The 27,693-nt window shown below is 40.6% G+C and overlaps 1 protein-coding gene across 14 annotated transcripts in view; it reads left to right on the forward strand.

Moving 5' to 3' along the window:
- Window positions 1-27,693, forward strand: part of LOC109423129 (PDZ and LIM domain protein Zasp) — a 283,958-nt gene that overhangs the window by 25,984 nt on the left and 230,281 nt on the right. For all 14 annotated transcript variants that reach the window (XM_062853043.1, XM_062853044.1, XM_062853041.1 and 11 more), the window contains exon 3: window positions 17,126-17,165. The gene's annotated coding sequence lies outside the window, so the exon portion shown is untranslated. The remainder of the gene's footprint in view (window positions 1-17,125; window positions 17,166-27,693) is intronic.

Genomic DNA, 27,693 nt, shown 5'->3' on the forward strand with positions numbered 1-27,693 from the left:
GTAGTATCTAGCTTACGACCTTGAACCCGGCCACCATCGAGCAGATGAAAATCGTAGTAAAATTGGAACCAAGTACCAGATCTATCGGTCCGGAGACGTAGAATTCGGGATCCGCGAGTTGCACGCCGGTTGACGGTACCCATTTTGCCAAAGGAAGAGAAAAAGACGGTGATCAGCTGTGACCTCCCCCAGAATAAAAAAAAATCATCGACAAAGTGGGCTAAGTTGCCGAGCGGTTAGCGGCGTCAGTCGTTTAGGTGAATCGTAAGCCTCGGAGTGTGGGTTCGATTCCCGCTGTGCCACTGGGTGTAATATGTGTTGTCCGTTGTCAAATGTTAGTAATGTTCAGTCTGTAGAGGCCGCAAGGTCGAAGACGGTGTAATTGTCTTTAAAAAAGAATTCGTGACGAGATGGACGCAGACACTTCGTGCGCCATATTCCTTCGAGTTTGACCGATGCCACTAATCTCCACCTGTTTTGTTCGCCGTGGAAGTTTGAGCAACTGAAAAAGCCTTTCCGACATCAAATTTTTCTTGTGATCCGGAATCCAGCAGGCCTCGTGCCAGATGAGTCCTCCCCCAGTTGGCCTTGATTTTGAGTAGTACAATGAGCAAAAAGACGTGTTTTCCAGGATGTTCAACCACCATGTTGCCATAGATAGATACCCAAGTAACACACTTGTCACCGAAGAGTCACGGCGGCGCAGGTTTTTGTTGCGCAGAAGTCACTGAGACTTACTTCTAGCAAGTAGGTGTTTATTTGTTAGAAGTAAGTCGCAGTGACTTCTGCGCAACAAAAACCTGCGCCGCCGTGACTCTTCGGTGACAAGTGTGTTACTTGGGTACCAACGAGCTAGTAACTCTACCACCAGAGCCCGAAGCGTTGTCTGAGGTCGTTGTTCCTGCGATATGCACCCATTGTGCCGTCGAAGCTTCCGAATCAAACGTGGACGTAGAACCTGAACCAGGAAATCCAGGTTGGACAGTCACGAGCCACATGATTCCGACCTAGACAGTTGCTGGAAAGGCGTTTCGAGTTGAAAAATTGTAGACGCTTATCGACCGGAAGTTGATTGAAAGACGGACATTGTACGATCGAATGTTGCTCACCGCAAGTGACGCAATTTTGGAACTTCCGCTCAGTCGCCGAGTTGACCGAGATTTTGGGACTTGATTCCGCCCGACGTAAGTTGACCTTGTGCAGTAGAAACCTTTTGATCCACCAAGGCTGCATCAAGTACCCTTGTCTGTTTTTTCAGGAACTCCAATAGGATGACGAAAGACGGTTCAGCTTCATCAGATGCATGCTCCTCCCAGCGTTTTTGCGCGACGTTATCCAGTTTGGAAACCATCAGATGAGTCAGCATTCCGCCCCAGCTGCTGGTACGCTCTCCTAACTGGTCCAGAATTTATTATTAGCTCTTTATTGCGAGGAAATTCAGTCCGAGGCTCGTTCATCCCCTGGTCCAGAATTTTGGTGTTGCGCTCGAAACAGTCGATGACGTCATGGATACCTATGCCTGACTCCTTTCTAATTGTCGGGAACTCGAACATGGCGTTCAGATGGCGTTTCTTCAGAAGATACCCGTTGGAGAACCGAGCGATCAAACCATTCCAAGCAACATCGTAATTAGCTTCGCTCATGGGATAAAAATCCACCAGTTTAAACGTATCACCTCTAAGAGACGTTCTCAAATAGTGGAATTTTTGGATACCATTCAGATCACAGGAAGAATCGATCAGGGCAACCATTTATCAATACTACCATCAAACTCGGGAAGATTGATTTGAGGAAGTCGTACATAAGTATGAACATTTGTCGACTCCGATTGGGTTACTGATAGAGAAGGCCCTTGTGTCGAATGTATTTGCGTATTCTGTGGTAATTTGACAGCTTAACTTGCCCTTACCTCGAAATACATTTCCTCGAAATTTCCCCTGATCTCTCGATGCGCCTCCATGTTTTCCTCGTGGTTGTTCGTTTCCTCGATGTCTGCTTGTGCTTCCTCAAACTCGTCCCAATGGCCTCCAATTTCTCCGAACGAAACCGTATTTGATTCTCGTCCGCTGCCTGGCTGCTGGTTCAGAAATTTGCAATACGTTCCAGGAAGTCCACAAAGTTGTCCTTGACATGGATTCTGGCTTTCAGCTTCTTCCCCATGGCAGACCGCGTTTTCGATGATGGCAGAGCGACGAAGTATCAAGAAACGGCTTATGAATGTACAGGGAAAAGCGTGCAACCTTTCCAAGAGAGACTTATGGATTTGGACAGGTACTCACCTGGTGATGCTGTCAATTAGGCCTTGTACAAATTATCTCTCTGGAACCTGCTACTACTCCTTCGAACAAATCCGAAATGCCAATCACCAGTACAAAATGTAATCTGCCGTTGAAGCACCAAAATTGCCACGTTGGCCAGAGCCGATTCTGCAAATATGGCACAAGCGTAGCACCCTTCGACACACCATTTTTGGATTGGCATGCAGTCATTCAAATCAGATGGAAACAGATTTTGTCTATTTTCCGACGTTTCGGCGCAATGTATTTTGCCGACACACCAGTAATGAAATAGGACAGGTACTCACCTTGTGAACCTGTATTAATTGGCCTTGTATTTTGTTCTGTACACCGCAGTTTTCACAGAAACGTTGATTTCCGGTTGACGATTAAGATTCGTCCCAAGTTGTTCCGACGCCGATTGTTGCAAATGCACGGTAGAAGCCCGTGTCGCACCACCAAATCGGCCAAGATGACCCCAAAGAATCGCCGAGTCGTCAACGATTATATTCCGATCCGATTGTCCTGGATTCCGATCCGAATTGTTTCCAGATCCCGTTGATCCGTTCTCGGCTACGAAGTCCACGTCCGAAGTAGTACCGAGAGCATTAGCATTAAGCGAGTCGCACAAATTCGTAGGTGGTACAGTCCTAGACCGCTGTTATATGTGGGTTGCATCCTTCCCGTCCGAACCAAAGCACAAAGATTTGGGACTAATCTCTGACTCTTAGACAAGACTGATGCAATCCTCCAATGGTCGAGCACTGTCCTGGCCACGTCCTTGCGACTGCTGAGGAATGGGTAAGGATGGTTAGTTTTGGACACCTATGAAAAATGTAGACAACTCTACGATCTCTCAGGCCTAGGTGTCACGGGAATTTGGGTGTTGTTAGTGGAAGGGTAAACTCCAAAGGATACGCTTGGTTAACGTTCAGGCACACCATTGTTAGACTGCTTCGAATCAGTTGTCTGCCCAATTCATCCTGGTTTTCTCGTCATATTGTTGGCATTTGGTTGAATTACTAAATTCTTCGGTTGATAATCTGAAATATAAAATAATATTAACATCGTACGTCAAATAAGCTACATATTAGTGATACGCTCGCCACAGTTACATATTTTTAAAATATTATTTATATCGTACGATACATTTACCTCAATCCTGCTGAAATAAACTGTTAATTAACAGTACATTGAAACACAAATACTACAAAGCACAAGGAAAAGAGCATCAAACTTTGATCTTGGAATATTTAAAAATTCGGTAAATATCAAGATCAAAATTTGATTTGGTAGATCTTACACCGCAAGGCACCATTCCAAGGTGATCTACCCACGTTACGGGGTTACGTCCGAAGTAGTACCGAGAGAGGCAGAAAATGAACGGTTAGAGATGAAAGCTTGTTGAGATTTGTTGGACAGGTGCTCACCTTGTGAGCCTGTTCAACAGGCCTTGAATGCTGATTCTCTATCGGATACTCCAAAGAGTCCCAATGGCGCCCTCAAGCCTACTTGAAACCTCCAAGTGTTGCAATGGCGTAAGCCCTTTGTACCCCGAATTAATGCAAGTGTTAACCAAGTGTTCTACCAGACCAGAGATTCCTATAATCGTCTAGGCTTTCCTAGTTCCGAGAGTCTACAGTGACCAGGTAGGTATGTGGGTGTTTCGGTGGATGAGTATGTTCCAGATGCTGTGCAGTTACGAAACCCTTTTACACTCCAAATACACTTCATTTGATTTATTTATGGACACATCACATCAACAGGCAAACAACAGCCCCAATGATGTTTATCCTAATCCTAGACTTATTTCTAATGTCTATTTTTAACAATAACTTTGTCATTCTTAAAGGTAGAATTACATAAGTCAAGAATACATAAAATTCAATACAAAAAAATACATAGCAATTAAACACATCTAACGGGAACTGCTAAAATATCTGGAAAAAGTTCGGCGGAGAATGCGGCGAGGGGTATTAAAGTCAAAATTGGAGGCTACCCGGTTGAAGACCCTTTGGATGCCAACTACGGCTCCATACATGCTATAGTTTGACCGTCTAAGTGGCAAGTGAAGCAGGAGGTTGTTGCGTAGTGCTCTAGGAGCAGCGTACAAATTAATTTGTTCCAAAATAGTTGGGCAGTCAATACGACCTTGCAGAGCGTCCGCTATGAATAGGGCTCTGGCTGTATTGCGTCTTACATGTAAGGGTTCTAGGTCAATAAGTTGGCAACGATTTTCATAGCTAGGGAGACGGAAGGGATTTCTCAACGGTAGCCTTCGGAGCGCAAAACGTAAAAACCGTCTTTGCACGGACTCAATCCTCTCGACACCGTTATTGTAGCATGGACTCCAAACTTCGGAGCAGTATTCCAAAATAGAACGCGACAGGGAACAGTATAATGCTTTGAGACAGTATACGTCAGTGAAATTTTTAGCTGTCCTAAAGATGAATCACAAAACATTTTTAACTCTCTACATAGAACGATCACGATCACGATCAACTATCAAACTGACTATAGGTGTCAATGGTTGCTCCTCCGTGATAGATCTGAGCTGGTAACAATTGCACTGAGATCCAAATGAATAATAGATGGCGGTTGATCTTAGCGAGTTGGTGGCCATACAGAAAATGAAGATTCTTGGAGATCTCTAGAAGTGTAAAACCGGATAACCGATGTGATATAGTTACTCCACGCGTCAATTAATGCCTGTCGTCTTGTATCACCCTATTTATCTCACGCATTCTGCGTTCATCTCACTGTCGAGTAGCTTGGTAGCTATTGGTAGCCATGATATTGCCAATTTATATTAATAGCTGTACGGATACAAATGACAACTAAAGTATGGATTAGACAGAGTGTTATCACAGACATTTCTTGAAGGACTCTTTTAAAGATTTGCTGAAAACAATGGCATAACTCCAAGACAAACTCTTTGAAGAATTTTAGGAAAAATATTGGAAGAACTTCTGGAGAAGTCTTTGTAAGAATTACTGGACGAGATTTTAGAATAATTTTAACAGGAACTGACGTAAGTGCCGGAGCTGGGACTCAAATCTATGTCTTAGGAAGCAAACGTGTAACCGATAGCGCCACGAGTAACTGGGATCAATATCCTAGAATCCGAAATTCAAAATTGTGGCTGGTTTAAGGAATTGTAGGCTCTTAAACTCTCAATGTGGAATCCAAAGCAGTGGAATTGGTATGAGGAAGATATCTATAATCTAAAACTATCGACAAGAATTTTCAAAGAATTCATTACAAAAAGTTCCTGGACCGGCCGAGATTTGAACCCATCACTCTCAACATGGTCATGCTGAATACGTAAAAATATGGATATTTAAAAATAATGGTTTCTCTTTTCTTAGCATAGATTGCTTTTAATATTTGCATTACTATGGCATGTACAGGAAATTAAGTCTTTTTTTCCTTCTCACCATAGAACAGTATTTAAAAATTATTAATGTTGAACCTACTTATTTTTTACTTATCACTTTTTTCTTCTTTTAAACATTGGCTGTTCTTTCTAGTTACATTATTAAAATAGTTTTTGGCAATATTTGTTGAAAGAGGTAAAAACAACAGATCCGTTTCCACAGGTTCATAACTACTGAATTGCAATTCGTCCTGATGACCATTCAGCCTAATGACCTGGTATCCATCAACATGTAGCATGAGTTTGGATGGAATGGTTTTTCGAAGGCACTAGAAAGGCACAATCGCCGCTAGGTGAATGATATAGCGTTATTTCTCTCACTTACTCATCTACCGATCATTTAGGCAAGAAAAAGCTCTTTTTCAATATTTCTCTCTTCAGAGTCAACACTTCATAATACATAAAATTGTAAGATCGAGGATAAGGAGGTTAATATTTGGTCCACTTGGTACAGGAACAACCCCTCGAACCACAAACCCCCCTCCCACCCCCCTTGTTGACAGTTTGGATATAATGCAAAGATGAAAAAAGAAATTGCCAATGAAACGGATGACCAGACAGACCTTCAACCTGGCAAAAATCCGCCCACCTACATTTCGGATGCTTTCCCTTTCAGATGTTTACCTTTCCAACCCATTCAAACCTAACCCAACGTAGATTGTCTTGCAACATAGCTTAGCTAGCCACTCGGCACCGTGCAACATTAACCCTAACCTATTTCGAGTAGAAATTGTGTAACACATCTATACAAACAAACAAAAAATTCTCCTACTGAATATGAAGGTAAACATTATTTATATATTCCTCTACCTCTGAACGGCGTGCAGCTGGACGGTTTTGAACTCTCGGCTAGATTTGTTTTCCTCCACAACGGGTCCATTTCTGCGTTAGACACCAGAATACGTAACCCCCGCGGCCGATATGCCGTACCTACTACGCAAACGCCCCCTCGCATCGTCACATGTGTGTGATAAAAATACTACACGAAAATGTTAGGATGAAACCCGCGCGCAGAAAACGTGCCCGGCCCGCCATTCAACGCAACTTTGTGGCACTTATTATTGGTCATCTGCCGATGCTGCCTCTGCTGGCTGCTAGCGCATTGACGTTATATTGAGATGTGGCCGAAAGACATGGACAAATTACTTCTTGGAATCAGGGGGCGTTCCACGCACGGCACAGCTCCAAGTGGGTCGGTTTGGGTGGGTGCGCTGACAGGTGGTGACTTCCATCCGTTAGTCTTCCCGCCCATATGTAGGTATCTGCGAAGTGAACTTGTCGAAGTTTTTAGCACTTATTCGATGGTTGTGCTAGTGTAGGATAATCCAACACAAGAGCCGATCGTCAGAGTTCTATTTTTGAACAGTCGACCGACAGCCACCGAGCATGAACTCGTTTTTCACCGCCACCCGCCAGCAGCGGTGGTTTTCCACCGACAGGGCGGACCGGAAGGAGGAAGGAGACGATGGAGGAGATTGGACTTTTATTTTCGAGTACAAAATTGTTGAATAAATTCTCGCGCACACGGTACCACTGATGTAAGCGAATTTGTTGTTTTTTTGTTCGGTGGGAGTAATTCACTGAGTTGTCAACAGGCGTTGCAGTGTCACACATTCTTTATACTTATTACAACTGGTAATAGTGTCAAGAGCAAATGAACGCATTTCACTTAACAAATCTCACCTTGCCTCCGCCTGACGTCCTTATCAGCTGCAACAGTATTATACCCCACAACCATCATCTAATCCAAAAATAAAGATAGATACCAATAGGATCGCCAAGTCTCACCACGGTGCTGCCGTGTTTGTTTGTCCATTCATTAGAGACCTACCTACATGCCGTAAATTTTCAGATAACACCTTCCATTCATTGTCAGACTTTCAGTCTGAATTGTCGGTGGAGCGAGACAGAGAAAGAATTTAAGTGAGGTTGGTTTTTCAGAATTTGTAAACATCCAATTCTTCCGATACAGTCAGAGCCAATTCGGTACATTTGTTTTACAAATGAAATGAGATCACCCCCAGAAGAATGTTTTCTTTTCTTTCTTGACAATCCATACATCCTAGAGGAGAACGATGACACTGTTTTCTTTTAAAAGCGTGGCAAGAATGATCATTTGCAATAAATAAGGGCAGCTGCACTTCACAAGTTGATCATATTTGCATATGGAGAAGGTTAAATTGTGTCTTGTCAGAAAGAAGGGCAATTATGGACTATTGTGGCTCATTCATGGGCGTTTATGAAACCATTTCTGTTTGATTTCTCACCCACGCGTAAACTAGGCCGCTGCATGTATGAGATAACTTGTTTATCAATAAATTTTATATTACTCATTTAAAATTGATAGTCTTATCTCTTGCACGTAAACATGTTGGGCTTTATCACGGTATAAACATCAGTTCTGTTGATACATGACTGCAAATGTTTGGTAGTTACTGAGAAGGTAACGCTGATTTTGCGGAATTAATTTTAAATGTTAAACTTACAAATTGGAATTATTGGACTTGATCATTGTTATTGTCATCAACGACAATTGAAAGCAGTGTTGCCTTTCGAAACTTAAATTCTAGTAAAAACAAATGCATTCACTAGCAGTTAAAGGTAAAGTGTCGTTAATAAATAGTAATAATAATAATAAACTAGCAGTTAAAATCTACTCAATGTGTTTCGGAGGGAAATGGTTATTGGTTACATGATTTGTTTTATTGTTATATGTTGAAAGCAAATTTTCTTAAGAATTGGTTAGTGGATGATTCATGTACGGGCAACTACTCTGAAGTGAGTGGTAAAGCCCGTTTTACCCCAGTTCCCCCAAAAATTTGAAAATATCTGCTATTTTACGGCATTTGATATGATTTTTATTTTTTTTTCGCTGGGATACCATCGCCACAACTCCATTGAATAACATTACATACAAAAAGTAATTGAATTGTTGGAATTTTAGGGTATTGTGAGGTTAATTAGACAAAGGTGTATTTTCAAGGTAAAAATTATTTTTTTATTTTTATTTTTGATTGACAATAAGTAAATAAATAATAAAAAAAAATAAGTAAATAAATACACATGGGTTATTTCTGGAGAAACCATTTTTGGCGAGTTTGATCTCAAAGTATTGGTAATATTTTAGTTTTCACGCATACAAATATGAGTAGTTCTCATCCTAATACCACCGATTCCAAACATTTCCAAACGATGAGCCATTGTTTATATACTCCAAAAATATCCTTAATGTTGTTTGCGCATAGCCTCACATAGACGGGAGGTGGCGGCAGCATATAGTTTTTGAGCTTAGTTTACACAAACTCCCATATAAACTTATTGCCTATTGTTTTAAAATTAAAACAACTTTACCTTGAAGTTTATATGCATGATATGAGTTAATATTTATTAAGAGTTAATCAGTAATATTTCTGCTTCCTATAAAATTTGGAAAATGAGGGTACAATGGCAAAGCTTATATCACCATATAAGTTGACAAATAGCTTGTTTTGATAAATAATTTCCGAACGAATGATTTTTGTACTTACGGCATCTCTTCAGCGGGATATAAAGCCTGTTTCACCCCAATTCCCCTAAAAGTATAATCATGTTGTTCAATTGCAGTGAATATAATATATCACTCAGATTCTAATGAGTATACATAAAAGATGTTAAAAATACGAAGTTTTGGGATAATGGAGCAAAATATACTGCTTATTTTTCGGAGTGTTGCAATTGAAGATGGTACAATTTAGAATTGATTCGTGAAATAATATTAATAATCCATGTCGCACACTTCCATTATTAACCTTTGACAAAACTCTTCAGGTTGGATATAAATTCCTCAAGATGTTTAAATTGACTTGATTTTTTGTATTCGGCTAGATAGTTTACTGTATGCACTGCCCTAAGGACTGTTCATTAAAGAAAGTGGACACCTTTTTTTCAATAGAAAATATTTATTTTCGAACAAATTAATAAGTTTATTTTTTATTAATGACAGTTAACATACATGTGGCCGAATTCACGTGAGTTTGAACATTTACTTCGCATTTCTGAAGAACGCTCGGACTTTCCTCTTGATACCTCCCATTAGATTCTGCACAACTTTCTCCGTAACCTTTCGTTGTGCCGCAGACTAAATTTTCTTGAAGCAATCAATAGAGCTTGCTTCTCTTCCATCTTTCTTGAGATGCCGTCTAATTATTGTCCAGTATCTTTTCATAGGGCACAGTTAAGGGAAGTTTGGTGGATTTTGCCATTATTCGACGAAATCGACTTTTTCCGTCTTGAGCATCTCTAGTGTAGAAGAAGCGTAATAAGCGGATGCCAGATCCGGCCAAAACAATGGAGGATCCGTATGTTTTCGGTGGATGGGTAGAAGTCGTTTTTTGATGCATTCCTCTCTGTTATTTTCACCGTTAATTGTTCCCGTTGTGAAATATTAAGAACTCTTTGAGCCACACGAACAATTGGTTTGCCACACCAAAAACTTTTTCCCATTTTTTTCTTTTCTGATGTACCCTACATCATCCGGCACATCTGTCCCCTGCTCAGCGTTGAAAAATTGCGGTCCCGGAAGTGTACTAGTATGCCAATTCTCGAAACGACAACTTTTTGGAACATCATTTGTGCAGAATTTTAAGCTAGTCGCTAAGCTAATCCGACCCATCGCTCGAAATTTCTCACTTTTTTCCGTTTTCTTTGAGTGTATTGCCAAAGTGAACAATGTTTTTACACATTAAGCAAAAATTCACAATTTTTTGTTTAGTTTTAACTCTAAACTATTGGTGAACAGATGTCCATTTTCTTTAATGAACAGTCCTTAGTAACATTTTTTAGTTAAATCGACTAGAAGAGGTTCTTAAAACCATCATAAAACCAAAATGAAAGATATATGGTTTTATGACGGTTATAAGAACCTACAAGACTAATTGGTAATTAAATGTTACTTGGGTGTACAAAAACTTATTCGATTTGTATCATATTGAATAAGTTATAGCAGAAAGCAGGCAAAATCGGACACCCTGTTGAAAAGCTCTTGCACCTTACATTTTATATACACAATTCTACTTTTGCACGGGTTGATTTTTGCCATAACTCAGTCAATTTTTAACCAATCCACATTAAAATTTGTACAAAGGGAGACACGGTCAGTACTATCCGTGAACCGAAAAATCAATTCAATATGTTTATACACACATGAATTTTGAGGAAATGATATCGTTCATTTTGCATTACGTCGAGGAAATTCCTCATAAAAAACACGCAAAATTCCCGGACCGACCGAAAATTGAACCCATCCCCCTCTGCATGGTTTTAATGAATACTCGCGAGTTTACCGCTCCGGCTAAATGTATTCGAGCTGTGCATCATCAGAACTCGTATGGATATTTTCTACCAAACGAGTCATTTGTCAACTTATATGATCATCCAAGCATTTGGATTGTTTTTTTTTTCATTTAATTCCATTGAACCCTAAATTTCCAAATTTCATAGGATGCAGAAATTTCATGTTAAAGTTACTTTAATTTTAAAACAATAAAACAATAAGTTTATAGGGGAGTTTGTGTAAACTAAGCTCAAAAACTATATACTGCCGCCACCTCCCGTCTATGTGGCTGTGCGCAAACAACATTTAGGATATTTTTTGAAGTACATATGTAAGCAATGGCTCATCGTTTGGAAATGTTTGGAATCGGTGGTATTAGCTATTAGGATGAAAACTACTCATATTGGTATGCGTGAAAACTCAAATATTACCAATACTTTGAGATCAAACTCGCCAAAAATTTCGTTCTTCAGAAATAACCCATGTGTAATCGATCATTTATTTAGTTATTGTCAATCAAAAATAAAAATAAAAAAAAATATTTTTACCTTGAAAATATACCTTAGTCTAATAAACCCCACAATACCCTAAAATTCCAACATTTCAATTACTTTTTGTATGTAACGTTACTCAATGAAGTTGTGGCGATGGTATCCTAGCGAAAAAATCATTAAAATCATTACAAATACCGTAAAATAGCAAAAATTCTCAAATTTTAGGGCGAACTGTGGTAAAACGGGCTTTATAACTCGCTTCAGAGTAGTTGCCCTACATGAATCATCCACCAACCAATTCTTGAGAAAATTTGCATCGATGATCACATAGGGTTTTGTATTAAGAAAGTTATTAATGTTTTCCACCTTTGGGCTTGCTTTTGCCCAATGTGCGTTGCATAATGGTTTTAGAGGTCTTTACAAGCTCTCAGCTTCTCTCCAGGGAATTTCAGAGGGGTTCAGAGGCGTTTTTGAGCGTTTCAGTCCGTTTGCCGAGGTTTCTGAGAGGTTTTGGGGGGGGGGGGGTGCGAGGGATTTAAAGCATTTAGCAATAGTTGTATGAGGCTGTGTAAGCATGAATTGCAATCATAATTCTGAGGTAAATTACTGTAGCAGGAATGCATTTTACGCGTATTTCACATTTCTTATAGGTACCGTAAATCGGGGTCAAATTGATCTCCGGGTCGAAATTGATCAGACGATTTGCCATTAGATAAAGCATGTTTTCAGTAGTTTTCTTTATAATCCTTAGAACAGAAGAATAAGGAAAAAAATAAAAAAAGTTTGAACAAACAATTTTCATTAAATTAATTTATTCTCACGAATGGTATTTAGTAATTGTTTACCTACTATATGACAAAAAGTACATCACGTGTAAGAATTTTGACAACATATTCGAAATCAGGAAGCCCAAATTTAGTAAGTAAGGGTATGTTCAACACAAACAAACATTGAACACTTAGGTTATCAATGTTACCCCAAATAAAATAAAAAATAAAAATTAGAATAAAAAGCATATTTAAACATGTTTTTTAGCTTAACACATACTTAGAGAGCCAGTACTTGTTTCAAAAATATAAAACATGCAACGTTTGCTTTAATATAAAATAAACCAAGAAAGATCAAAATTTTTGATCAATGTTACCCCGGATTATGGTATTTATTGTTTTGTCATACACATCGTGTTGAGTGGATAGGTAGTGATTAATAAAAAAAAATCTCTAGAAAATTAACAAGAGTCTCCTGCAGGATGCATCTCCGGAATTCTTTAGACAGTTTCTGGCAAAATTGCTGTCAGAATTCTTTTAAAAGACACTGCACCGTCTTCAACCAGAGGTTCCACAGACTGAACGATCACAAACATGAGACAACGGATAACACACGAAACACCCAGTGGTTCACTGAAGAATTTTCAGTTTAACGAAGAGTTTTCACCGAGTGCAGCGGGAATTGAACCCACACTCCGAGGCTTACGGAACGTCAGTAAAGGAACTTGTCCATTTTCAACCGTCCTCTCAACAAGCCGCTCTTTTTTGAGGCCTCTAATATATTTGCATGGGTCGTCATTTTTCTAAAGAACTTTTATAGCAATTCCTACAAGATTTTCGTATTTTGGTATGTACAAATTTTATCAGCCATTCCATAAAAAATCGATATAGGGGAACTCCGAATGTCGCAATCAATCCCTTTATAATTGTTGGCTTTGTAGTATAGTGAAAATACTAAGACCCGTATTTTTTGTGTCATTGGGGTGAACAATTTTAAGACAAGGTGATTTAATCAAGGTTTTCCGAAACCGAACATTTTCAAAAAATCCTACCTATTTAACCACTTGCCAGCTTTTAATTTCCTTTTTTTTTGTTTGGAAGATAATAAATTGTAGTTTTAAGCAAATACATATACGATGAACGAGTCAAATTGTATTTTTGGTTATCAGCAATCTAAAAATATAGTTTTTTTTTCACGTTTACATGGTCTCGGGACTAAAGGGATACCCTGTTTCTTACATTTTTTTCAGAAAATTCATAAAATAAGCGTAATATATTACAAATTCCTTCTAAAAAAATGACTGGCGATACATTGAAAATGTGCATAAATTAAAAAAGCAATAAAAGAGGAAATTTTGTTGGTTAGATAGTTAGTTAGTTAGGGCTTTAACCTTCCGTAACTCTTGCGGTTGGCCAGCACCGCCAGCACCACGCTAAGGGTCCCATTACACATGACAAATATTTGGCCAAACTAGCCCAACAAATGGCCAACACAACGTGAATCATGGCAGCCTTGGATGAATGTTGAACTACAATAACAAATATATTTGTCCGTCTAATGGGTACAAAAGCGAGATTTTTTCAACGTACTGTACAAAATACAACAGCGCAATCGCTCGAGGGTTAATGAGAAAATTTAGTTTGCGAGTACAGGTCTTGTTCCTGGGCATTTGAGATGGTATTAAGATGGTTAAGGATATTCCAGAGAGCCAAAAAGCGGGGGTTCCAAGGGGGTTTCAGGAGCTTTTTATCGAAAGGCGTATTGGAAGGTTCCGTTGGCCTTCGATGGGATCACGGAGTAATTACGGTAGCTATGGCATCGGTAGCCGGTGGAAATTTATAGGAGAGAGCTCAGAGAGACTGCAGGGGCATTTCAGGGGATCGCACGAGTTTTCAAGGGGCACCAGGAGATCACAGAGGCGTTTGAGGTGGTCCCAGAGATTTCATCTGGTTCTAGCGAGCTCAGGGACTCTTCAATGGGTCTCAGAGCGCTTCAGGGGGTCTTAGGAGTATTTAAGGGAGTCTCAGTGGGGTTGCAGGAGACTTCAGTGTTGCTTCAGGGGTCCTTAGGGCATATGGGGGCCTTTGGGTCGTTTCATAGGGTTTCAGGGGCGTTTCAGAGGTTTCAGGGAGTACCAGTAGATACCAAAGCGTCTCAAAAAAAAGTTCCAGGATATCTCAGTAACGTATTAAGGAGGTTTCCGGGGTTTCATAAGGTACCATGAGGTCTCAGGGACTTTTCAGAGGTGTCAGAGTTGTCTCAGACGGCATCAGGGGTGTTTTAGGGAGTCTCTGCGTCTCGGATTTCCAGGGAAGTGCCAGAAGGCCTCAAAGGTGTTTAAAGGGGTTTTATGGGGGTCTTAGAAGGCCGCTTGGATGCTTCAAAGGGTCTCAGAGGGTTCTAAGGAAGTTCCAGAAGGACCAGGAAGTTTTAAGGGCTTTCAGGGGGTACCAATAGATCCCAAGGGCGTTTCAAATAGCTCCTAGGAGCCCTCACAGGGGTGTCAACTGGGTCCCCGAGTTTTTGAGGGGTACCTCCTGAATCGCCCCGGCACCCTCTTGAAACGCTCCTGAAATCTCCTGGTATCCCCATTGGGTTCTCCTTTAAACGTCCCTGAGTCCTCCTGCCATATAAAATCGCTTTTTTTAAGTCTAGTCTAGTAGTCTAGTAGTTTTTTTAAGTCTGGGGTCAATATGGCCCAGACAGGCATGCTGAACTTGCACTACGTTATCATGATGTGAAAAACACCTAACGTTTACTACCTCAATGGACTGCTCAATTCATGTTTATTGATTTGCTGTGACATTGATGATAAAGCGAAAATTTTGACATTTAAGTAACACTCACAAATGATGCAAACATCAAAGTAAGTGACATAAGTTACTATCTCTCTAGCAAATCACCTATGCTACGTGCCCCCCAAAACACAAAGTATTGCTGGTGCCAGTACACCCATACCGAACCTCTAACCCATACGAACAGGTTACCCAATCATTAGAAAGGAATGTCAAGTTTAAACAAATTATCCCCGCTTGAAACAAGTTCACAAAAAGTGCGCGAAAGTCAGCAAAATCTCGCAGCGATCAAAAGAGATCTGCGCGAACCTTCGCCGTTGGATGGATAGTTCGACAGATAGACTAACACACGCGCTCGTGCACTGCACAGCTACGAAGCGGTTCTTCGCTGATCGAAGCCGTAGGTAACCCTATCTGTTCTCAGCTGCAGTTTGTGCATTTTGTTTAATCAACCAACCCATAGGGTAGAAGCTTCAGTTTTGGCCAGTCCGGAGTTTTGGCCATAGTGCGGTATTGAGCCTGTTGCGATCTAAATCGGCGTAAATTTATTTTTTACCAGTAGATCCTAATACAATATGATGATTACAGCTGTGAAAACCATACATTTTAATGAAAAACTGGAAGAAAAAAATATATTTCCTTATAAAATCTGCTCCCATATATCTATTTTGGCCAGGGTGCTTCTAATTTGGCCACTCCCATAAGAAATACATGTGATTGGCCAAAATAGAAACCAAACTTAAGAATATGGTCAAAACTGCGGCAGAGCTTCTATTTTGGCCAGTGGCACTTTTAATACAAAAATCAAGTATTGGCATGATTTCTGCATTTTTCCTTCAAAATATAGATTGAAACCTTTCTTTTGACGCATTGGTTGTTTTCATAGGATTATTGGTTATTTTTATAAAAATTATTTCCCTTAGACTGGCCAAAACCGGTGCCCGCACCCTACCACGATTATTGGTCCCGGCTGACGACGGTCAGTCAGTGGACAGAAATGTTACCGCATAGATACCTGACAGACATATGCTTTCGCGCGTTTCTCTGATGATGGCGGTGACGAATTGGCGACGTTTGGGAGGCCCGAAACTAAGGGAATCTTTCAGTTTCAAAATTAGCCACTTCAAACTATACCGCCCGCTCTCTGGGTGCCGTTTAATTAGATATACATACATGTTGCGCCGGTCGTCGACTAGAAGCCGCGTAGATATTTAGTCCATCGAGAAAGAGTGGAGATCGACAGTATCCGTCGTCATACGACGGCGGTGTCGTGGTTAGTCGTGATGACCTGCGTGGAATTGCGGTGAATCAAGGTTGGATGTCTTGTCACGGACGAGACATTCCGTTCTGCAAATAATTAGTCCAATTGAATGTGAGGTGGCACTTATTGGTCGGCGCCGCTGCTCTGCTCGACCTGCTGTGTAATATTTAGAGTAGAGTGCATGAGGTACATGTACCTCACACAATATGGTCATTATTTCAGCCCACTCTATTCTAATCATAAAACAAGATGTAAATTTCAAAATTTTTGATGAAAACGAACTTTCATTCAGTGAGGGTTGCATCGCATGATATTTTGGGACAACCGCCAGCGCGTTCCTACGGCAGCACTCGAATCGAAATAGTTGAGATACGCCAGAAATAGGATCTGATCTTGATCCCATTAGGTGACAGACGAAAGCTGGGATGTGCAAGGGAAGGTGCAACGTTCCCCAACGCAACAAATAACGCGCCTCTGCTCCCGGTGCGGTGGTGTTCAGCGGTCTCTGGTAGCAAACCGACACCGATGACGAACGCAACGAAAACACATGGCGTCTCTGACCTAGAGAATGGCTCAGCTTGCGCCACCCATAGTGTGTAATATGTTTACAAAAGTCAGTCGACAGTCGACGAATGATCCGTTAGTCGCTGTGGGTCGTTGGGTATAATTATATAGTTTAAAACAAGTGACATTGGTGTTCTTTTTTCAGTGCGAATAGTTTACTGCTGACTAACTGTATTCATTCGGAAATATAATCTTTGCTTCTTCTATTCTCTTTTTACAGATCACAACATCTAGCTAGGAGCATTTAGAATAAACTACAGGTAAGTAACTTACAAACTTTCCAAAAAGGCACTACATTAAATCTCATACAAGTATGTAAAGTGGTATGAATTCCTTAGTACATGTGTGAATTGAACATAATGACTTTATTGACTCGCGAGTTGCTTCACTATGAGAACATTTTCATGTCTGTCCTTAGATTTGAAACGAATGTTTATAGATAACATTGTTAGAGAGATGCGCAGCTTGGGGCTAGCTGAACTCCTAGAAAAGGGACAGCACAAAAAATAAAATACATGAAGACTAATTTCCAGTGGTACAGCCAAGCTGGGCTTACCTAGAGAAATCGCCAAGAAATTCTTGACGGGACTGAAAGAGGAATCTTTAAGTGTACTCCAGGAGGAAGCCTGGAAAAATTTCCTGAATCAATCATTGAAGAAACTCCTGGAAAAATCCCCGAGGGAGTTACTTGAGAGATTCCTCAAGGAGTTACAGGAGAAATCACTCACGAAGCTTCAGGAGAAAGCTCTCATTCATTTTTTAATCTTTGAAGGAATTCATCGGGAAATCTCTCCACTAATTTCAGGATAAATCCCTGAAGAAATTTCAGAAAGAATTTCCACAGAATTTCTGAAAGAACCTTTTAAGAAATCCCTGAAGAAGTTTCTAGAGGAATCCACGAAGGAGTTCATGGAAAAATTTCTCCAGCAATTGCAGGACAAAACTATTCAGAAACTTCAAGAGAACTTTCTCAAAGGATTCCAGAAAAAATCTCAAAACGATTCCAAGAAGAAATTCCTGATAGAATCCCTGGAAACATTCCAGGAAAATCAATGAAATACTTCCTGCTGAATCCTTGAAGAAATTCTTTGAGAGATCCCTGAAAGAATAAAATCTTCAAGAAACTCCAGGCGGAATCCTTCGAAGAATTTCAGGAGAAATTTCTAAATCCCTCAAGAAATTCCTGGAGGAATCCCAGAAGAATTTTTTTAAGAAGCCCCTGCAGAAACCTCGAAGCAGTTCCTGGAGAAAAAATAAAAAAGTTCTTGGAGAAATCCTTGAAAGAATTGAAAGGAAATCCATGAACAAAAAATTCCAAAAAAATCCCTGGAAAAATTCCTGATGAGCATCTGCTGAAATCCGCGAAGGAAACCCTGATGGAGTTTATGAAGAAATCCTTCGAGGAATTCTAGAAAAATCCCGTAATTAATGCTGGGAGGAATTCTTGAAGGAATTCTTGGAGAAATTTATTGAGAAATTCCTCAAAGAACTCCAGAAGAAAACTCTCAAGGGACTCCAAGACAATTGAAGGGGAAATCTCAGCAAAAAGCCCTGTAGAAATTCCTGGAAGAATCCCTGATGGAATTGCTGGAGAATTCACTGATAAAATTCTACGGGGATAAAATTCTGATGGAAATTTTGAAGAAATCCCTGAAGGCACTTCTGGAGAAATCTTTGATAAAATTCCTGGGGGATCCCTGAAAAAAAAAATCTTGAAGGAATCCCACCTGAACCTCCTGAAGAAATCCCTGAAAAAAATAATCCTGAATACCTTAAGGAGTTCCTGGAGGAATTTCTAAGGATCTTCTACAGGAATCTTTGTGTGAACTCCAGAAGAAATTCTAGAGGAATGTCTGAAGGAATTTCTTAAGGAATCCCTTTATTATTCACTGAAGGAATTGCCCTGACGGAGTTCCAGGAATAATCCCTCAAGAAATTCTAGAAAAAATGTTTAAGGAACTCCAGGCGAAATACGTGAGAGAACTCTACGAAAAATTCCAGAAGGTTTCCAGTTAAATCCATGAAAAAATCCTGGATGAATTCAAGAAGGATTTCACGGGGAAACTCCCGCAGAATCCCCACAAGAAACCACTGAATGAGTTGCTGGAGGAATCCCTGAAAAAGTTTTTGAAGAAATCCCTCAATGAATTACGGAACAAACCTTTCGAAGAATTGAAGGAGAAATCATATATATAAAATCCCAGAGTTGTCTGTCCTTCCGTCACGCTTTGAAATGTTTCACAGAATGTATGCTACAATAATCACTGCACTGTAGCATTGTACCTGTGTTGAATTGGTGCATCGCTGCATTGATGCATTGTTGCGTCGTTGCATTGGTGCATTGTTGAATTGGTGCATAATTACACTGGTGCATCATTGCATTGATGCATCGCTGCACTGATGCATTGTTGCGTGATTCCATCGTTCCATTGATACATCGTTGCATTGGTCGTACATAAATGCATCGTAGGAATGGCAAAGCATTGTTTTGCTAAATCAATTCGGCAGTTTCTAGAATTTTCTTTTCATACTCAGAACCCTACAACAGCCATTGCCAGTCAAGAGGTGCATTCTTGGAAGTATACCTTCTGGCGTTTCTCAATGAGATGCCCAATGCTGTGAAATATTTCACATATGCGTTGATGTAATAGCTTACGTGGAATCTTTTAAAAGGTTTCCTTCTAGAATATTCTGTGAATAAAAATCATAGATATGAAATCCCAGAATTAGGAGCATAGCTGCATCAATTCTGTAGGAAGATCTAGAAGTTTCTTTCATTATATAAATAAGAACCCTATAACAGTCATATATTAACCCTCTAATACCCAATCCCGCCTTTAGACGGGGTATAGTTTGAGCATTTTTGTAATTTTTGTTTCGTGGAAAATCAATTTTTTATATTTTTGGCTGATATTTGTACATCTCAAAATGTTTTTTGGTGTATTTTAAAGCGAATTTACATTTTTTTTAAATCATTGAAAAATTGATGTTTTAGTCACCTTTTAGAAGTCATTGTTTATTTTGTATTGAATCGCTACAATTAACATATTTTAAATTTTTCTTAAATCATTCTATCCTTGTTTAATAGTTTAAGGGAATCGAATACACTCTAAAATTATTTTCCTTAAAATTACACGGAAAATAAAAGTTTCTGTGAAAAAAATTAAAAATAATTATATTTCAACAATAATCATTAAATCTCAAAATATTTCATCTAAAAAAATCCGTTCTTCAAATTGGCTTCCAGGAAAAATATAAAAGTTTGGGGATGTTCAAAAAAAAAATTAAAAAAAACAAAAACCGAAATTCATGAAATCGAGAATAAAAAAGAATCATCTTCCAAAACATGTTTAAATCGATTTTAGATGACGAAAAATGATATTTAGATCAAAATAAAAACATTTGGGTATTAGAGGGTTAACCAAGGTTGGATACTTATGAGTATACCGTCTGGCGCTTTCCAAAGAGATGCACATGCACCATGCTGAGTGAAATATTTCACATATACATTGATACATTAGCTTTCAGGGCGGCTTCTAGAATTTTTCCTTCCAGGAGATTTTTTCTTGATTGGATAAAAAACTATTTCTTTTAGGAACGTGCCTAGCCACGTTGGGTCTACTATTCTTTGAATAATTTCCTGGAGGTAACTCAGAAAGGGTTGCTGGAGGAATATGCGAAGGAATATCTGGAGAAATCGAGGCAGTCCAGGAGAAGTCCCTCAAGGAAGTCCAGGAGAAATTCCCCAAGAAACTTCAAGAGATTTTTTTAAAGAATGCCAGGAGGAATCTTCTAAGAAGATTCTAGAAAAAAAAATCTGGACGAATCCTTGAAGCAAGTGCTCGAGGAATCCCTGATGAAATTCCTAGAGGAGTCGTTGAAAAAAATCCCGAAGGAACTCCTACAGGAATCTCTGAAGAAATTTCTGGAGGAATCCCTAATAAAAATCTTAAATCGGGAAGAATCGCTGAAGTGACTTCTACAAAAATCCTTGAGTTAAAGCTAAGAGAAACTCCTAACAGAACCCCCAGAAGAATGTTTGATGGAACTCCTGCATGACCTGAATAAATCCCTGAATAGATTGCACGAGAAAACATTGAAGAATTTCCTGTACCTTGCTTTTGCATCACGTTGGCAGTACATCGCTGACGTAGTGTACGGTTTGGGTCAAAAATGACCCTAATGCCAAAGGAGCCAAAGCCCTGATAGCTTTCTGCGAGGAAGCATTGAAGAACTTTCTAATGGAATTTCTGAATAAACTCCATTGGAAAACCTTGACGGAGCCTTTAAAGGAATTCCTGAAAGAAACTTCTGGGTGAATCTCTGAAGAAATTCCTGAAGGAATCTAAGAAGCAAATCATAGGTGAGTCTCTGTGTGAAATACTAGAGAAATCCTTGAATTATTTTGGTAAAACCTCCTGAAGAAACTTCTGAAAAAATCCCTGAGAGAGCTTTTGAAAGATGAGCAGATTTTCTGCTGTAGAAGCACCACTCTGCGGACGAGCGTTGCAGCCATCCAATTTGCTGATGCTTAAATTAAACACTTGAAAGCTTGTTAGAAAAACTGTAGTTATTCCGGTATGAAATTCTAGAAGCATTCCTGAGTACAATTCGAAGAAATTCTTCAAAGAATCCCTGAAAGTATTGCCGCATGCTTTAACACAATTCGTGAAACTTCCTATGATGTAATTAGGAAGGGAATCCCTCAAGTTATTTTGGAAATCATGCGTTAGGAGTTCTGCTTAAGGAGAAACATCGTTCGTCGAATTTGTGCCTTTAAAGATTGTATGTAAAATTTCAATGGGATTTCTTGAAGTTTCACCTTAACCGACCTTTAGAGGTGCCCCTAAAAAGTCCAGACATTCTTGATAAAATGCCTGGATGCAATGTAACCACTGTATGTAAATCTTTTAAAATCTTTTGTATATATGTCTATTAGATTGGCAAAACAAGGTCGATTTTAAACAAAGTTTTTTTGCTTCATTTAGCGTCCAAAACAACTGTATAAATTTTAGGTGTGGTTGGTTGCGTCCCCGTATTCCGCATTGCGATTGAAATTTGGAAGATATAGAATGGAAAAACGTGCTTTATTTTGCATTTTTTGCCTTTCTCGTACACCCAAGTGTGATAAAAGGCCACATATTCACTAAAAAACGAATTTTTAATAGAAGGCTCGGAGGGCCATGTCACATATACCAATGAACTCAGTTCGACGAATTGAGGTGATGCCTGTATGTGTGTATGTATGTGTGTGTAAGTATGTCTGTATACAAAAAAGGTCACTCACTTTTAAGGCACTTCCCATTGGCCGTTTTATTGTATTTTAGCGAACCTAAATTTTACCGCAATGTTTGCTATTGAAACTGGTCCGGATCGGTCACGGAGTTATGGCTATTTTAGTGATCCGGAACAACAAACTGCGCCGATTTTTGTTACATTTAGCATGGTTGACGAATTTTATGCGAAAATCAACACTGTAAATCTGAAATTCCACTATGTTGGTTAAAAATCCAAGATAGTGACCCCAAATAGAGTTTTAGGCTCTCAAACCGTGAAATATGGATATATTTGGTATAGAGAAGATGTCTGGAGTCCGAAAATGGCGACCTTAACGTGCAAGATGGTGGTCTAAAATCCAAGATGGCGTCTCAAACTTCAAGATGATGACTATTAGCTAGAATCTAGGCTCTGAAGCCATGCAATATGGGTATATTTGGTATGGTGAAGATGTCTGGAGTCCAAAAACGGCCGTCAAAAATCCACGATGGCGGTCCAAAGTTCAAGATAGCGACTGTTTAATGGGGGTTTAGGTTGTAAAAACGTGCAATATGGGTTGGGTATATTCGGTATGGGGAACTTGTCTGGAGTCCAGAGTTCGTTGGCCAGAATATCCAAGATGGCTGTCTAAAATCCAAGATGGCGGCTCAAAATTCAACATGGTGGCTGTTAAATGGAGTTTTAGGTTCTAATACTATGCAATATGGGTATTTTTGGTATGGGGAGGATGTCTGGAGCCCAAAAATGGTGACCAGAATTTCCAAGATGGCGACTCAAAGTTTAAGATGGTGGCTGTTAACTGGAGTTTTAGGGTCTGAAACCATACAATAAAGATATATTTGGTATGGAGTCCAAAAACGGTAACCAGAATATCCAAGATGGCAGTCAAAATCCAAGATGGCGGCCCAAAATGTATGATGGCGGCAGTTTAATGGAAATTTAAAGAACCTGGTGTTCAAAAACGATGACCAGAATATCGAGATGGCTGTCTAAAATCCAAGATGGCGTCCCAAAATTAAAGATGGCGGCTGTTTAATGGAGTTTTAGGCTGTGAAATCATGCAATATTTAAGGTTCTAATACTATGCAATATGGGTATATTTGGTATGGGCAGGATATCTGGAGTCCAAAAATGGCGACAAGAATTTCCAAGATGGCGGTCTACATTCCAATATGGCGACTTAAAATTTAAGATGGTGACTGTTAACTGGAGTTCTAGGGTCTGAAACCATACAATAAGAGTATATTTGGTATGGAGTCCAAAAACGGTCACCAGAATATCCAAGATGGCGACCCAAAATTTATGATGGCGGTAGTTTAATGGAAATTTAAAGAACCTGAAGTTCAAAAATGATGACCAGAACATCCAAGATGGGGTTCCAAATTCAAGATGACGGCTCTTCAATCGAGTCTTAGGGTCTATATTTGGGTATAATTGTTATAAGGAAGATGTCTTTTTTTTTTTTTCCTTCTAAACCATAGGGGGATAAATCTGCTCATCAGACACCCTAACAGGAAGGTTAGGGTAGTGTGGGGATGAGGCCGTCTTCTACAATGCCGGTAGAAGCCAGGACTACTCTCTCCTCGACCCACTAAAACACATTCCTATGGTCGCCAAACCCTACGTCTCTCCGGAACCACCAAGAAGGTATTGCTTCAGAGAGGGGCTAGTGCATATCGCACCCTCAAGGTTAGCTGCCGTAGCCTAGCAGCAACGAACATCGATGACTCGCACTGGAGAGTCCATCACAATAGCATGCTGGCGCTTAGCCAGTTTCCCGAGTGGTCCTCGCCACTCCCTTTGTCCACGGAAGGCGGGCAGGGTCAACCCCGCCCGCGCCCTACTGCTGAGCGGACATCAAGAACTGATGCCCACATGCAACCCGATCTGACCTGCTGAAGGCAAGGGTTATCACTACCCTTCAGGCCTTATCAGCTGCATCCGTAGGTTGCAGACAGCAGGGTCTCACCTACCCCGACCCTTGCCGGGGACCCCTTTCCAACCGCGGGCTCAGATCCAACCCAGTAGACCGACGCCACGACAGCACCGCTACCGGGACTTCCTCTCCGCGGCCACTTAATCGCTGTAAGGGTCGATATCGACCGCAGGGCACCGGTATGACCTACGAAGCCGACTTCGAACCCCTGGACCACCTCTTGTACTGCATCTGGACTAGCCATTCTCCGAGTCCACGCGCCACCTCCTTTGTAGCTCCCAGACGATATGGGTGATAGCCGTTGAAACGGCATTCCAGCTAATCTCATCCCTACACATTCTCTGGACCAAGTTGTCCGGAGTTGTGTCCTCCCCGCATGTGGCAAGCATGCGGTCACGCATTGTGCGAAAACGCGGGCACACGAACAAAACGTGTTCCGCCGTTTCCTCTAAACCATTGCACACTGGGCATTCGGGAGAATCCGCATGCCCGAAACGGTGTAGATACTGTCGGAAGCAACCATGACCTGTAAGGACCTGTGTCAGGTGGAATGAAACTTCCCCATGGCGCCTATTAATCCAACTATCTACCCTCGGTATTAACCTATGGGTCCACCTTCCTTTGGTGGAACTGTCCCACGCGCGCTGCCATTTGACCACAGAGGCCATCCTGACAGTCTTGCGTATGCCTCTTGTGCCGCGCATTTCGAAGCACTCCATATCCTCACTGATAAGAATGCTGATGGGCACCATACCAGTAATGACACAGAGAGCGTCGTGTGACACGGTACGGTACGCGCTTGCAACCCTCAGACACATAAGCCTGTAAGTACTTTCCAGCTTCCGTCGGTAGCATTCAGTACTTAGCGCGGTACCCCACGCCGGGCCGCCATACCTAAGTATGGACGTAGCAACACTAGCCAGAAGCTTGCGCTTACTGGCGTACACCGCTGAGCTATTGGACATCATCCGGGACAGTGCCGCAATAGCTGTGGAGGCTCTTTTACAGGCATAATCGACGTGGCTACCGAAGGTAAGCTTATCGTCGATCATAAGATGTCTGGAGTCCAAAAACGGTACCATAGTATTCAAGAAGGCGGTCCAAAATTCAAGAAGGCGGTAATTTATCGGAGTTTCAAGCTCTAACCATGCATTATAGGCATATTTGATACAAAGAAGTTGTTCGGAGTTGAAAAATAATGACTAGAATATTCAAGAAAGCGTCTCGAAATCCAAGATGGCACCTAGAAAATAAAATGTCATGTTATACCAATAACGAACGCATACCTGAAATTTCAAGTGCAGTATTTGTTATCCAAAAGGCATTGAATTACACAGTAATCACATTTTCTATTATTAAATTATCCATTTTTTCAATAGTTTCATTCTGTAATGACTAAACTCTGCTAAAATATCTCTAATTGTAATGGTAATGTTCTCATAAAATAACAAAGCAATAACAATTCTAGACCAACATTTGAAAAGAGTGGAACAACCAGTGAACGCATTAGCTTCTCCCGTCCCTCCTAGGCGTTTTTCGATGTATTTTTAAAAACTTATCCCCTTATCAGATAGAGGGGAGTCTGCTATACCTGTTGCTGGTCGAAGATTGAACGAATAATTGAAAATACGCTCAGGAGAAACTGGAGAAGCAGACATTATTAATGGATGCTACGCGCTTTTGACATATTAGTCTAGAATTTTAGATATTAGAGCACAGCAATGCTTTTTGCATGTTATTTGTAAGGCATTACCTTCTGCTTGGATATACATGCACGAAATCAGTAGTAATGAAAATTTATTGCGTGAAACTTTGTGTCCAACTCGTTGAAAAATTCGATTTTTTACGCGCTCTTCATATTTATCCAATGAATCAACTTTCATCTTTGTGAATGTGAACCTTATTGCATGAATAACTATTTGAAAACTATCACCACTATTCGGCTTCTAAAATTAGGCATCCGTTTCGATTGAACAGTATGATAGATCGAGCAACAACATTGTTGCGAGGGCGAGTGTTGTTATGAGCAAGAAACACAATCATCGGCCAAATTGATCAGGAAGAAAATCTGCTTGTACGTGTATGATACAATGTGGCGGTGCACCCTCGCCTCGGAGGTGATCTCATGTTTCACTGTGCAACAGCTGACCGTTGCCATCGTCGTGAGGAGGTGCGGGAAAATAATCGGATTTTTGTTTTCGTGAGCATTAAAATTGTTTCGGCTCATGAATGTTTATCCAAAGTGCAGTGGAGGTTTATCCCTGAAAAATGTTCTCAGCCACAGAGCTTGCCTCTGTGGAGCCTGAGCTGATGGGATGGGTGATTGTTATGACTGTATCAAGTGGCTGCGCTTTAAACAACTCCGACCTCATTTGGAGGGTATTTTTGGTCAATGATCCTCGGTTGCAGTGGTTTGCGGCGTGAAGATTATCGATATAATTTTCGAATTTTATGGTTCTGAAAGTCACATCGAGTGACATTTTATTGATGCATAAAAGTAATCCGCACTTGAAATGTGAGTTTTTGATTTTCGACAAATGCGTCGAATGCACTGAATCTCGGGGTATTACAATACAAACTCATTTGTCAATTGAATGTAACCAGCTAGTGTTATCATTTTCTTAACCGCCTTTGCTCGGAATACCTTCAGGTGATGTACAAAGTGTAAGTGCAGCTGTCAAAGCACAATAGAGCTGTAAATTAGGTTAAACGATTAAGAATAAAACCAAACTCAAGACTTGGGCCTCCCTAGAAGTAACCTTGATCGTTCAAAAAACAACATACCAACAGATCACGATAGAGCAACCACAAACAGCCCTTCTCTGGGGATAGCCGTTCTCTTCCAACATCATCGTCTTCGTCGCCTGCGGTTCAAATTTTTCACGATGTACATCACCCAAGGAGGCAAATGCTAGGGCTCTGTTACATTAACCTTTTCCAACTACGCCGCCACTACCGCGCCATGTTTCATCCAGCTGACCAAACGCCAAAGTTGAATGTCTGCCTGCTGCTGCTGCACTACAAGATCAATCGTGGTCCAGGTCGCGCGATCGATTGCACATTTAGCCTTGAGCCGGCTCGGCTGGACAACGTTCGATCGGTATCTCTGACTCGGACGCGGTGGCTTATTGAGGGAATTAATTCATACAAAAATGATGAATCCATTATCCATGAAAACAACTTGGGGGTCTCATTTACATGGTGCAACGTCAGTCGAATAGTCGAGATACTCCTAAAAGTGATTAACGACTCTTTGCGAAGCATTGCAAACGCCTTCGACTCCAAGTGCAGGAAGATCAACCAGCAGATCTTCACAGCGATACCTCGAGAGGGGGAAGATAAACACCGTTGTCGCCGAGGAGCAAACTTACAAGATTGAATGGAACGATTAAAATGTTCTGGTTCCAAGCCGCAGGGGCACAAATAGAGAATATACATCATCCCCGTTGGGGTTCCGCTGTGTTCCGAAGGTATCCCACAACAAACGGGCGTCCGGCACCACACCAGGCGGCAGGATGTGAAACAATTGTTTTGCCCTTTTCGCCACTTGGAGTCATACCACCCTCCCCCCGTTC

Source organism: Aedes albopictus, chromosome 2 (genome assembly GCF_035046485.1).
Source record: "Aedes albopictus strain Foshan chromosome 2, AalbF5, whole genome shotgun sequence".
Classification (NCBI taxonomy): Eukaryota; Metazoa; Arthropoda; class Insecta; order Diptera; family Culicidae; genus Aedes; species Aedes albopictus.